The 15,280-nt window shown below is 36.8% G+C and overlaps 1 protein-coding gene across 25 annotated transcripts in view; it reads left to right on the forward strand.

The window, feature by feature from the left end:
* Positions 1 to 15,280, forward strand: part of SOX5 (SRY-box transcription factor 5) — a 650,695-nt gene that overhangs the window by 575,237 nt on the left and 60,178 nt on the right. The window lies entirely within an intron of this gene.

The following is a 15,280-nucleotide window of genomic DNA, read 5'->3' on the forward strand; positions in this document are numbered from 1 at the left end:
GGAAGGATAATACAGCCGACAACTTAGATTTCCTCTAGGCCAATGAGAATTGATACCATCTTTGGGGTTGCTTGCATCTGCTACTGCAGAAATGGCAATTCAGTTTAAGGAGGTTACAGTTAACTGTGGAAGCCTGAAACAAGTGATTCCTCTCATCTCTGCAAATGCCATGTAATTCTGCAAACACACCCTACACCACCACTAACTAAACATTTTGTACTTGTTCTCAGTCTTGTTGGTCTAAACAATTTACAGTTTATACAGTACTTTAATTTCAAGGAGGGTCAAAAGTCTGAAACACTTTTACTGTTTCCAGTTATGACCCTTATAGGTACCATCTATAAGAACAATTATTATAAGGGGAACAATTTGGACAATGGAGCTAATTATAAACAACACTGGAAGGCAAGATACTTTCAGTCTTATGAGAAAATCTGTGACATACGTACTTTGGGATGTCAGTTATCCTAATCTTATTAAAATCAGTATGATCTTTCTACACCATAAAGTAAAGAAAGGTCATTTGAGTGCGATTGTTCGTTATCTTCCAGCCATAGTTCTTACTTCTGCAATGGGAAGTAGAAGTAGATCCTTCCTATGTTTGCAGTAAATTAAATATCAGAGACAGGGCTCAGAGTGGAATAACAGAAGTATCTTTGAAGGACAAAGGTACATCTTATCATAATTGGTCTTCCTTAATTGGGGATGTCCCATGTAGAACATGTTCATTGTATCATAATGGCGCGAATCTCCTCAAAATAAGAGGAGGATGGGAGTGTGTGCTGGTCATCACTGGCATGCAGGTGGCAAGGATTCCCTCTTGTACCTTTCCTCTTGATTGGAAAAATGTATTATGGTGGTCAGTTTCCTCCTGAAACATAGTAACACCACACATGGTGTAACTGGGTCTGATTCTATTTGGAATATGAAATTGAAGATAAAATTAAAAAAGAAATCACTATATAAAAGCAGTGCAACCTTGGACAAAAGAGGAAAAAAAAATCACAATGAATCACCTGTGTTCTAAAACTTGCAAGATAGTCGGTAAGTTAGGTCTCTAACTCCTGCTGGGAATTTGCTGAAGTTGCCCTTTGAACTTCACTAAATCAGATCTTTCTGAAGAAGATTGTAAATTGTATATTGCTTTGCTTGTTAAAACTGAAATGGAGTTTAACTGTTATTTTCAGAAGTATTTCACACATTCTTACATACTATATGTGAGGCAAACACAGTAAAGAAGGGCAAGATTAGCCAGATGTCAGTGTTTGTCATCATTTTTCTTGGGTTCACACTTTACTTTATGTTAACATATATGTTCTCCACACAAATGTGAAGTTGCAGTCTGGAGGCAACTTTGGGGGAGTTATATGTCCTCTTCTACATGTTTTGTGCTGAAAATGTGTCTGTATGCCTTACCACTTGTACAGCTTTGAGGAAGGCAAAGTCCCCTTCCATCTTAGTTATGCAGCAAGTAAAAAGGAAATGTATATTTTTCATGAACTTCAGAGGGGACAGATACATTTCACTTTAAAGAATTCATCTGCTAAAAAGTGGCACAGACACACTGAGCACAGAGTAGCTGTTTTTTCCTGGTTTGTACTCGGGGAGTTAGTATGAGATTTATCTTTAGCCATGAATGTATAATTCATCTGGCCTAACGTTGTGTATTCCATTCAGGTTTTTCTAAAGGGAACTCAAGGTGATTAGTTCAGACCTAGTCAGATGAATACCCCAAGTACTCCCACTTAGTGTCTTTCCTACCACAGTTCAATTTCTTTTTTCCATTTGCCTAGGCAATTCCAGTTAGTAAGCAAGCAACAGAGGAAAATAAAGTAAGAATATCTGTGTGTGTGCTGGTGGGAAATGGAGCCTCAAGACCAAATGATTTAATATTTCTGTAGTGGTTAGAATTTGTGAAAGACACTGGGTTGGAGTCAGTGCAGGCAACTTTTCAACCACCAAATACATGTAGCTTCTGCCTGTCAATTGAGTTTTCCATCCTTGGGAAGAGGAGATACCTTGCGGTGCTGGGCAGTGCTTTGCTCCTCTATGTTTTCATACATATTCATTCTGTTTCTTGCCAAATAACTTTGGACAATCAGCTGTGGTTCTGAAGTACATTAATGTTGTTAAATACGTGATGGAAAGATAGATGGTGAGAGTAAGAATAGTATTTAATGCCTGTAATGTTGGGAAGTTCTTTTAAGCTACCTTAGATGCTCCATTAATAAACGTGAATGTGATCACTGTCCCAAAGCCTGTGTTATGCCATGATATTGGCTGGAGAAGTTGAGATATATTTTACAGTTGCTAACTTTGGCAAAAACAAGATGTGTCCCTGTGTAATGGAGGACTGTACTGTTTCTTACATTATTCATGCTTCCCACGCTGGAGTCACAAACACTGGGTAATGTTAATAATTGTCATGGAAAATTTTAATTGGCAGAAGTGTTTAATGTACTAGCAATAGGCGGGAGGGACAACGAGACTTTCCCTGTTCTGGATTGAAATGTGACACATTGCTAGCAATAAAGGAGAGCACTGAATGGAGTCAATATGGAGACAAGTGAGGAAGACTCCCGCTTGATATCCCCAGTCTTTCCCAAAATGGGGATATTTACAAGTTGCCAACTGAAGAAGCAGTGAGTACTGTTCACCTTCCCACTGTAAAGAACAGCCAGTCTTGGAGCAGCATAAAAAGGGTCAATCAAATAGGTCATATGAGGAGGCAGATGTTGGAACATATTGTAATGGATTGCTGTGCGGTATGTGAACATGGCTTGTGGAGTACAGAGTTGGGGGGGAGAAGCTATCAGTGATGTTTTCTGCTGTGGTCACTGTAAATATCCAAATTCTAGAGGAATATTTCTGAACACAGGAAATCAAAGCACTAGCATTCCTGCTGTGTTAGACTTGTGGGCAGAATGTTGGAAAGGGAAAAGGAATAGAAGTACGAGTCCCTCTGTAGTACTCTGTGTAATATGAATAAGTCTAGGTATTATCCATACACTGCCAAAGTCAGTGTCGGCCTTGGAACATGCAAGTATTTTACCTGAAAAAAAAAATTACAGAGCTTGAGACTATATTAAACACAGAACTGTTAAAACAGCTTCAATTTTAGCAGTGCCCCTAATTCACACCCACTCAAACACCTCCTCTCTCATTAACCCCATCACCAGACCCAAGTAACTCAAGTGAAATGAGATGGCATTAGGAATGAGGTAATGAACAACGATTTCTGGATAATGTTATTACTTCATGATAGCAGCTCTTGCTAGTGTGACTACAGTTAAGAGTGTCTTGGTGTTTCCATTGCAAACTCTTTGGTACTCCCACCCCTTCTGCTTTACAGACAACTACTCAGCCAAAAGCAATTTAAAATCTGATTTTACATCAATTTTGGCTGTTGTTTTGAATTGAAAATAGTTTAATGTTTTGATATCACTTTCTAAAACATGAAAACTGCTTTTTTCCCCTCTTAATCCAAATTTCCAGATGAACGATTTAAAATACGGGTTAGCTCTTTTTATAACCCAGACACATTATTAGCAGTTGAAAAGTATCTCCTAGGCTTGCACAGTAATTTCAATATTTAATGCTTCTGGACAAGCAGATCCACCTTTATGTTATAAGAAGTTTCATACAAAAAATTGACATGAAGGGGAAAATTCACAAGTCACCATTTTCACTTAGGAGTCTACACTGTCTGTTTTAAAAAACTATCCAGCACCTCAAAAGATCTGTAAAAAAAAAAAAAAACAACTTTAATAAATAGTCATGGATGAGTGAGGTGTAATAAGGGATTATAGAGATTGTTACTAGTTAACTAATGTTAATGTAGTGCACATCACTGGTTGTAGAATGTGTGCTTATGTAGGACCATATAAGAGATGTGTTAGAGATTACAGCCATTTTGCAATGAATGGCATATTTTTTTGCTTGAAAAACAGGAGTGGGGAGAGAGATATTTCTGCATTCTCACCATGTACATTTAGGGGCAAAAGCTGTGTAGTTAAAAGACAGGATGCTTCTATAGAGTAGCTCAGGTAAGCTGGAGTCTGGGACTTAGCTTTTGTGGAATGGGTGGAAGAGTGCTGGTGGAGAAATACTGAGAAGCTTGCATTGTTCAGCTGTCACTGTAGCACTTGTTAGGTAGGTGCACAGACATCCTCTGGTCACAAGAGCTTTTGTTCTGGCATGCTTAATTAGAATTGTATGAGTTTCCCTTGGTCAGCTTGATATTAAGAAGTAGAAGGCTCACACTTGATATGGGAACATGAGATTTTAGCAGCCGCTTGTTACTGATATGGATTGATGAGACTAGAAGTAGGCATCATATTCTGCTGACCTGAAGATGAAGTTCCAAAGTTTATCGTACAAGCTCTCCTTGTGCTTGGGTGATACACAGCATGTGAGGAAAATAAAGTTAAAAATTTAATTCCCTTTGACCTTCGATCATGTTATTGTGTCTACGGTTTCTTAAACCTTCAGAACAAAATGTGCCAAAGGAGACATATTGGTACGAGTTCCAGGCAAGTTTTAAAGGTTTTCATGTGTGGGCTGAAGTCTGACCATGCGGTGTCATTGGACTTTAGTGTTTGCGCTTTCATTTTAGTGAAAGTCAGAAATGGAATCCTAAGGGATTTTAAGATTTTTTCAGGGACCACTTGTGGGGGAACAAAGTCTCTAAAAATTAAGAATTAAATATCTGTATGTGTTCTAATGGAATATGTAAGTGTCACTCTTCCCATTACATCAGTAACGGGAAGCATGGAAATAATGAGATGAACCAGAAAACAGCTTCTTATGTTATTTCCTGAGAAGTTTGCCAAAGCTTCACAGAGGTTTTCAGTCTCTCTGGAGTTTTATGGACTCCACTAGAGGGGGAGTTCTACAGACCACACCCATTTTTATCATAAAATCAAAGAATTAAAAGATTTAGCATCTATTCAGTTGTGTTTCTACTACTTAATTTCATTAAATGGGCGCTTCCATATAACGGAGCAAACTCCAAAATAAAGAAATTAATTCAGTGCTTTTCTACTCTCTCCGCTGTCCACATGTATTTTGTTTACAAGTAAGGGCCCTCTCCTCCACACACTCTAACATACCCTTTTTGTACCTTCCCAGTTGAATAAACGTGATTTTTTTTCAAGCATATAAATTATTCAGTTTATAGCAATAGGGGTATAGGCTCTTCTGTTTGTTTAAAGTGGATAGGACTCACTATTGAGAACACTAGGAGTCTGACCAGAGCAAAACTCACCTTTCTGGTTTGAAACACGAATCAGATTTCCTCTGATTCAATGAGATTCAAGATGTTCTAGATCAAAGTTGGGCCAATTTCTATGTAGTTGGTTGGAATTAAGTTTCCCTACAGGTCTAGGAAGTTTGGTTGACCTTTTCTGCAGTCTTTGACTGCAGTAATGACAAGAGATGTTCAAGAAGAGAGAGATCCATGTGGGTTAAAGCCAGAGAAATTGTACATGTGAGATGGAGCCATCCATAGTTTTTGCCATATATTATGCTGGTGGGAAGGTGAGCTGGTAGCCCATATTGATACTATGACTTCGCAATAGAATCCTGTAAAACAAGGTAGAACTTGTCAGTTTTCTGAAGTTCTTTGCTGGTGAGCATGTAAGGCAATGGACATGAAGAAAAATTGAATGAAAAGTAAATGGATTCGTATTCAACTCTGATAGGACTTATTTAAAAGTTTTCTGTGGTAGAGAAACACTTAAGCTAGAAAGCTAGCACTGCAGGACTGACATTCTTTCCCCCCCCAAATAATAACCTTATTCTACTTTCTTCACTTCCAAAAAATAAAATAAAAATGACTGTTTTAGCTGAATAAGGAGGCCATGTCATATCCTATTAGCACTACCTGGTAAGGAAAATTGCAGAGGGAAATATTCCTTCAGAACCATTCTAGGAATCAATTTGTTTTAGTTTAGCTCATGGAATAACTATGTTTTCTTCTGCAACTTCAATGTTCTGTCCACCACCAGTCCCTCCATTTCAATTTTCTTCTTCTACCCGTACTTCCTCCATTATGTATTCTTTTCAGGGAGGCTTGGCACAAGGGTAGCAGCTCAGATGCAGTCCTCAGTTTGCCTTTAAGGCACAAATGTCACATTCTTTCATCTCTACCCAAACTGGAAGAGAGTAGCTGTGGCTTTCTGAGCCTGTGAAAGTAAGCTGTGTCAAATGTTGTGTATGATGAACTAAGAGTTTGCCAGTCGCTGTCTCCTGTGCCTTTTTCCAGATCCTTTCACTAGATAACACAACTCAGTTCAAAAAGTAAATTATGTTTTTGAATGAGCTGAGTGGATGTCATTGAGCTCCGGTACACATCAGATAACCAAGGAACAATGTTAATTTGTACTTTCACGGACTGCAGATGCAATTGGATGGTTCTCCAAGCTCAGTAATACTCTTTATGTTAGTGGTGAAACACTAGCAAGAACACTTTTCTCATCTTACTATTTGATACTGTCATTAACAAATGAATATATCCATAGAAGACCTTTAGGAATTGCACTGGCAAAAATATCCAGATGATTTTTTTTCAATTTGTTTCTGTTGTTTTATTTATTATTGTCTCCTCCCCCAAACTGTACTTAGGTAGTATGACTCTGGTTCTATTGGTAGGTGGCTATCATCTTTCTGCTACCTCTCAAGGGGGACTTCAGAATTTTAGACTTTTTATGACAGCTTCTCACAAGAGTTTCTAGAGCAGGCTGCTTGCTGTGCTCTACATGTACTGCAAAATATCTATTTCTCTAATTTATTCCTGAAGAAAAGGAGAGCCAGTTCATGGAGGGATCTTATAATCATGAAGATATAAGATACCAGCATTCAAGTGAGCAAATTCATGTTCTCAAAATAAGAAATGTAGTTGACCTTAATCTTTCTACCATGAGCTCTGCTCTTAACTTCAGGAGAAACAGTTTTCAGATTTGAAGTAATTAATTCAGTATCAGAACTAAAGCAGGCACGGAGTTTTCCTGACTTAATTCCCTGTTGAATACAGCAACTTAAAATGCAAACAGAAAATCTATAAATAAAATTGGAGAAAGAGTCACCTAAGGAGATGTGTATAAAATAGTGAAATGCCTTAATTATAGCTCAGTAATCTGAAATATATAGAACCTTATTTACAGTAATTCTGCTGGCAGTGTTTGCTTATTAACTACTCTAGTCACTTAATGGATAACAATGAATGATTATATACAATACCAGTCAAGTGAAGCAATGTAATATGAAATAAGTATTTTGTCAAATGGCCACTCAGAGGATTTTGCTCTCTCAAATGGGAAAATACACTTACTGAAGTCAGGTGCTCAGAGCTAGTTGCCAAAAATTTGGATAAATCAAAAAATAAGCTCTCGGGAAACATACTTTTGGTAAACAAATAGGCAGCAGTGAGTTTTCTCCTACAAATATATAATGTCTGTGCCACTTTGCTGTTTTAAAGCTTCTAAATTGGAAAAGCCATACTGGGATAGAAGTTTCCATGTGGAACCCTCATACAAACACTTCATCTTCATTACAGAATAGTCAATTTGTGATAAAGGGACAGCAGTTTACAAAACAAATGCCTATTCTTCTTAAGTTACACAGCCCTGTTGTTTGTTGGTCTTCTGCATTACCACTGCCTATCTGACTATATTCTCCTTACTAAGTACAGTGTCAAAGGTATGTCCTTACTTCAAAGAAATTTTTACCTTTTTTCATACAGAAGAAGCTCTGTTGGCATAAGAATAAGTAATAGTACTGGCATCAAGAATGACATTATATTCTGTTGCTGCAGAGCAAATTAACACTTGGAATAAATTGTTGACTTTTTTTTTTTTCTTTTTGTATGTACAATATTAATTGCTTCCATTGAAGGGGACAGCATTCATCTGTAACATTTCATCCAACAAGCTTTTTCCAGAAGACATTATCAAGTTTCCTCTCCAATATGCATTCCATATAGTCACTCTATTTCAATTACTGTCATATGGTGTGAACATGGTATATATGGAAATGTAGGCCACTTGGGCAGTTTTCCAGTTAAAAACTCTTCATTTGTAAAAAGCAGGCAATTTTAAATGCACAATGATTTTTTATCACAGAAACTAACAGATCTTATTAGCCTCTGATACTAAGTGTCTATTGATAAGTTCCTACAGTTGCATCCTGTAAAAGGTTTGTCTTCTTGCTACGGCATAGGACAAAGGAGACATGAGGTCTGGGCTCTAATCAAGAGTTTCCTACAGACTTCCTGTGTGACCAGGAATGGTCAGTTATGTCACAGGTGCTGATTCTGACCTTGCTAACATTTGAATAGCATTATCCACTGATAGAATTAAATAATGCTTTTGAGGAAACACTGAATTTATTAGAATTTTTAGAGTGCCATACTATGGTTATTGATTGCCTTTCCCATAAAAGCTAATATAAATAACAAATAGTTAGCTGCACTTTACCTAAAATGATTTCCTACCCATCAAAATTAGTTTCTAACAAAACTCAGCTACCACAAATTGGTAGCACATTTCTTGCTTTATCCACTGTGTTGTAAGCAAAGCAATCATTATTTTGAATATACTGCACTGATGATAGAAGCCTTTATTAGTCCACATACAGACTTAGAAGTCATTCAGTTTTTCAGTGACCTGGACTCCAGCCTTGTTTCTGGAGGCCAAGGATCCCCAGCTGGTCATACCATGGAAGTTCCAAATAAGAAAAGAACTAGTGCATTCAGCCTGGCATAGGCAGAGCGGTTCTGTTCACTACAATGAGATTATTCTAGGGAATAAGGGCTGTGGGGCTGAAACCAGGGAGATCAGCTACCAGAATCATATTTTATGGAGACTTGTGGTTATTGATTCTAAAAGTAGTGTTTTTCTAATATGAGAGAGATGGTGGTTACAAGACTATGTTTGTAACTTGCATGCAAGAAACGTATAAATGAAGCCTTGTTCTGTTTGTGAATGCTTTACAGTTTTTTTAATGAGAACTTGTTTTTCTTAGCGTTTCTTTCTAAGGAAGTCTCATATTTTCTAAGGCTAGAGAGACTATTAGATTGTCTAGTCTGACCAAACAAAATGTGGAATATTATTGGGCATAATCAAGTCTTTGTTTAAAGTTCATCTTCCAGAAACACTTCTGATCTTGACTAAAACATCAAGAGACAGAATCCACCTTTTCTTTAGGCAGTTCCTCCAAGTGTTACCGACACCCTCTGCTTAAAAGGAGCACATTACTTATCTATTAATTTGATCAATCTTAACTTTTAAGTATTTATTGTTCTTTCTTGATTCATGGCTTATTTACATCTCATCTTCCCCTAGACTCAATGCTGAGCAAAGCTAGGATGGAAGTTTTCAAAGGAAAAGCTGGTTACTGTGATCACACAAAAGAACAGTTTAGCTTTTCAACATTTAGTACATCCACTCTAGTCGCTGTGTGGTCCACAACTCTGGGGCAAATTCATCCAGCTTGCTGTTTTTTACTCGGTGAATAAAGGAAACACTAGTTCAAATGAGGTCCTCTGCCAGAAAGAGTCTCATTGGACTTATGCACACCTTAGCACTGACAGCTAGGGCAATTTTGGGGTGGAAATGAGAGTGATAAAGATAAGCAGTAGGTAAAACAGTAATAATTATCCAACTCTATTCAGAATTCTAAAGAACAAAATTAAATAAAAATAAATAAAATAGATGCATCTCAGGATCTCAAGCTATATTGACATTATGTAAAAATAACACAATGTGAAAGCTAGCAAACTCAAGCAATGAACTGAGTAAAATTTAGTTTCCAGTGGGTTCTTTGTGCTAGGTTTTAAGGCGACTTATTAAATTTGTGTTCATGTATTATCTTTCTTTTCTGAAATTCTCCCAGTTGGTGCAAACAAATGGCACTTAAAAGTCTTTGCTGAAGTTTTGAATGTACAAATTAGTGTGTCCCTTTGAAGTGTCGGACTGGGAATCTTTGAAGGAAACTCAGACACAGGAAAGATGAACATTTGGCATGTGTACCTTTTAGATATATAATGAAGAGAGAGATGAAGAACTTTTTTTTGCATATCCATAAAGAATTGCTACCTATCACTGATGACAGCATCTTTAATTCTAATTTCTGTACTTATCTTTTTTTCCTACATTGCCACTACTTTTAAAAATCTGTCTTACAGTAGGACATGTCAAATGTTTGTTTTAAGTGAATTCTTTTTTTCTAATTTATTATTAAGTTTTTAAATTAAAAAAAAAAAAAAGAACAGATCCAAAATTAATTCCTTCTGCGATAATCAAACACTTTGCATGCCTTATATAAGCATTGCATTTGCGGTAAAGAAAATTAAATTTGTATTCTGAATGAGAGATCTCAATTTATACCATTTTTTCCCCCAGATTATGCAAAAATCAAAGCTATCAAAGCTGTGAAGTCAGAACAGGCCCATTCATGTGTGTATTTTTAATGATGGGTCTCAGAATGACACAGAAATTGAAGTGTTGAATCAGTCAACAGTTCAAACATTTAAGCACAGTGTTTTGGAAATTCATTACTGTGTTAAGTCCACTGAAGAATTAGTTTATATCAGAAACAAACTCATTGCAGTAACTGATTCAGTTTCCAATACAACCTCTCTCTCTCTCTCTTTTTTTTTTTTTGTTGTGTTGTGTTTTTTTTTAAGAACAGCTCTTAATCTCTAGTGTTCACTAATAAAAATATTTTAATAAGAGATAATACAGTAAAGCAAATGTCTATAGGTGCTTGAATCAACTATCTCTGCCTATGTAATTGCTAACACTTTGTTCAACCCTTTTTAAAATTGCTATTAAATCTCGTTCTCATTTTCTGTATTAATAGGACAAGAATTCATTTTTAGTATATCCTCAAAGCAGTAATGAGCATTGTTAACATGTAACAACAATGCCCAAGGGGAAAGTTTTCAAAGCTGGTCTAACCTTAAGGCTTTACTATTGATGTACTACAAAGTCATCAGGCCAAGAGCTGTTAGAGCTAGTCCATTTGGAGAGTTCAGCTGAATATTTCTGTTTAATATATTGGAAGAATTATAAATGGTTTTGGTAGTGACCTAGGAAGAAGTGGGGATTTTTGTTTAATAGCTTAAGAACAGAGGGGCAATATTATAAAAATAACTTTACCTCTTGCTCGTTTTAAAGTATCGTATTGTGCTTCTGTTCTGATGATTTTGCTTCCATACAGATTTTCATAAGAGGTTAACGAGAAAACATTAACAAGGCATGCAATATTGCACATGGGCAGGAGAGCTGAAACATAGTTATGTAGTTATAAACAAACAATAGATGTTACTTTTTAATTGCTTTTTCAGAAGCCTAGTTCTGCCTTCTTGAAGACATATTACCTATCTTATTAAAAGCAGAATAATATCCTTATTTTATTTGTTACATATAGGAAAAAAAAAAGTTGTCTAGTAGTAATGCTTCACTGGTTTCAGCCAACACTGACTTCAACTAAATGCCTTAGTCACATTAAATGAGTCCAGAGCCTATAGATTGATTGTCCAAATTGTAGTGCAGGAAAATGACGTCCTTGATTTCTAGCATTTCAGAATGGGTCTTTAGGTTGGCTGTAGGTTGTATAAGTGGCTTGAGGAGTCTGTGTTTGGTGTACATACTAAGAGGCTCAAGAATAGTGTATTACAGCAGTGATATGCAATAACTTCATTTTCATTTCACTTTTTGTGATCTTGGTTTCATTACTGTGAAAAATATAAGGTTACGTTTTAGATGACGGTTAGGCATTTAAAGAGAGACTGATTCCTACACTCTGTTGAAATTCTACCAGTGAAGCAGAGGTAGAAATGTTCTTTTGTTTGAGTTTGTTTTGTCTGTGAAATGAATGCATAGATTGTTGTCATTTAGCCTCTTGATTCGCAGCACTTGGTCACACCGTTGCCCTTTCCTTGCATATAAGCTGAAGGTCATCATGTCCTAAAACAGCTAAATATGAACAGACAAGTTCAATAATGTCAAAGCTCGAAAATATTGACAGTCTAAGAAATGCACTGCATGTTGTATGTTTCTGTCCATTTTTTAAATGGTTGGGAATATAGAAGCAATTCTGTTGGTTAAGTAGAAATCGGACCTTTGCAATTCCATGCGATAGATGTTTTTCACCTTTGAGCTAGGCCCGACGTTGCTTTTCAGTAGAATACCTGGTCTGTATTGTAGGAAGGGATTTTTTAAGAGGGCATTCTCACAAGGGACCTCTTATAAGATTTCATTTAATGTTTGCTTTAAATTTGCCAAATCAATTAAATAGAGGTGAGATGTTGAACCTGATAGCAGGAGGACTAAGTTTGTACAAATCAAGAATGAAGTCTTTATAGGTTTTCTTCCACCTCTTTCCAGATTACTCCACTCAACTCTCTTGTAAGAAATCTGTCTTGCGGTATATTCCCTGAACTGAGAAAATGGCATGATTTGAAAATCCATATATTCCACATACCACCTAAAGATATGGCTTTCTCCTGGGCTGTTGCATGGGGAAAATATTTCCCCATGCTTATTGAGTCATCATCTTGTTTGCATATGTTGTCAAAAAGCTGGTTGATGATAATACTGTAAGGAGGAATGATTCCTTCCAGCACGTTTCTCATTAACCACTGGATGCATGTTAGATGGTAACGATTCTTGGACGCCATGTTGTGAATGTATTTTGTGTAACTTGTGCTTGTGATTCATTCTTTGGACCTAAACTGAAGGCTCAGAGCTGTTTGAGGTAGAGATTTCCCTAGTTTTTCAAGGTAGGGATTCTGTTTGAAAATTCTTCCCCAAAGGCTTACAGACATTTCTGGGAGTCTCTGTCATCTACAAGCCAGTCCCTATGTGGGCCTGTCAGTGATCTCCAGTTGGTTCAGGACTACTTAGTGTCCAAACTGACTTTTATTGTTTTTTACCTTTACTTCTGTTTGCTTATACCTAATTTATAGATTCTCAACAAGCTTGAACCTTTCCTGCACAATGGCCTTTCTGCTTTTTTTTGTCTTTTTTTCCCTAGTTCCCTCAATTTGTTTTGTTGTTTCTTGAATAGGGAGCAAAAGAAAAGCAAAACTTGATCCACTCTATCATGACCAGAGTCCAAGTATGTTGTGGTGTTCTCTAGCCATGTATCCTATTTTTTAAACAACTGTTGCCCTTCTTATATATTAATTCATACATAATGCTGGTTTGGTTTTTCTTGAACTGCCTGCTGCAGATCATCTCTGGTTCACACAAACCCTTGTTCTTTTCTCCCTGATGGACTTAGTCTTCTTTTGAAAGAATAAATGGATATGAACTTCAACTGATAAATACATTCATTTGAATCTGTGACTGATTTGTGACTGGATTGTTTTTGATGACTTTTATCTGTAGTTGATTTGCATCTATTTGGCTATGACTGTCTGGGGGTAACACATGGAATAAATGAATAAATAAATCTGAGGAAAAGGCAGAGAGAGAATAGATGAATGGATGATAGGGAAGGACAGTGAGACTAAACAGAAAGGGATGGATAAATGGTGATTAAGAAGTACAGAAAAATAAGGAACAAGCAGCGATCAAAGTAGAAAAAGAGAAATTAAAAGGATTCAAAACTGAAAAGAATAGGAATTCTGAAAAGAATAGAAAGAATGAAAAAGAAATAAGGACCTGGTGCCTGATTACACTTATAGCAGCAGAAATTGGATGCTTTTAATTATGTGAAAGGGCTAGGATTGTTTACCAGTGAAGGGAAGAGTTTGTGCAGGAAACCATGGAACAATGTCCAGGGTTGGGATGATGTACACCCTTACTCATTTCTTCACCCCTGAGTTGTCCCACACTCAGAACAGTAAATCTTCATTTGATCAAGTTAAGTCTTTGCTACAAGGCTTACATACTATCAATCTCAGTAGCAGTGTTTCTCTATGTTTTGCACAGTAATATGTGGAATATTTTCTGTAAGTTTGATTGTACTGAATCCTCATTTTACTCTTTCAAGTTTGCTGGGTTTAGTTAGCATTCCATTGTGCCCTCCAGTCTGACCTTCGTTCTTTTATCAGCATATATAATTAATTAAAAAATAACAGCAAAACAACTAAGTAACACTTACAAGACCTTCTTAGACTAGTCATATTGAAGGTCCCGTGTTTTTTCACATCAACTTCCATGTTTCTGCATGTTATCCCTTGTCATGTTGCATCTTAGACACTCTGTTGGCACCTGCAGGCACAGAGCACCATTGTGCAGTGTTACACATTACACATGTACTGCACAGTACAAATAATACATAGCATGAGTCTTTGAAACTGAGGCTGTGACCAAGGAATGAAAGTCTTTGTTATTACATTACCTGCTCTCCCAGGCATCTGACTTCTATTTGGCTTCACTTGAATTCCTTGCTATTCACAAAGCAACAACAATTGCTGCCCACCATATTTATTTTCTCTGCTTTTTATTCAGAGGTCAGTGCAGCTTCCAGGCACTGACAGTTTGCCTATTTTCTCTCTGCTTCTGACCTCTATCCACTAAACTCTTACTATAGTGCTTAACTTTAAAGAGATGACTGTAATTAGAAGTATTCACATGCTAATAATCAAATATGTGTTTAAAGTGCCTTGCTGGTTTGAAGGGAAAAAACATTCCCACTGTGTATCTGTTTTCTATCACAAAACAATATCTTAGTCTTGACTGGAACTTCTAGTTGTTAATGGGTAGCACATCCCCACCAAAATTTATATATTTATATTGGCTGTATTGGTGCTCCAGGACGCAACTGAGAGTGGACTCTCACAATAAGTGCTAAGGAAAATTTTGATGTTCCCTGCCCCAAACACCTTACAGCCTGTGCAAACAAGACAAAGAGAAGACAAGCAAGATGAGGAAATGTAAAATGGTAGCACAGAGACTGATATCAAACGTTATGTGAATTTCCAAGTGCTCAATGCATTTTGTTGGAGATGCTGTAATAGCTGAGGCCTCTCAGGAAAGGAAAGATTGCCCAGTAGCTCGGGCAAGACATGAAGATTAGCTTTTGTTACTTGTTTTGAATCCCTGGACATACATTTCTCATGGTGATGTCTGTCATTTGTCCCCTGAGGAATGAATCACAAAAGTTGAGATGACAGTTTTTGTCTTGAAATATGCCAGTGTGCTAAATAAAAAATATCCATCAGAAAGACAATATATGATCTACAGTAGGAGAAGTTTTTGGAGAGTTATTTATTGATGGTTTCTTTTTTTTTTTTTTTTTTTTCCTTTTTTTTCCCCCCTCCTCTTGT

The sequence above is a fragment of the Aythya ferina genome (assembly GCF_964211825.1).
Source record: "Aythya ferina genome assembly, chromosome: 1".
In the NCBI taxonomy this organism is placed as follows: Eukaryota; Metazoa; Chordata; class Aves; order Anseriformes; family Anatidae; genus Aythya; species Aythya ferina.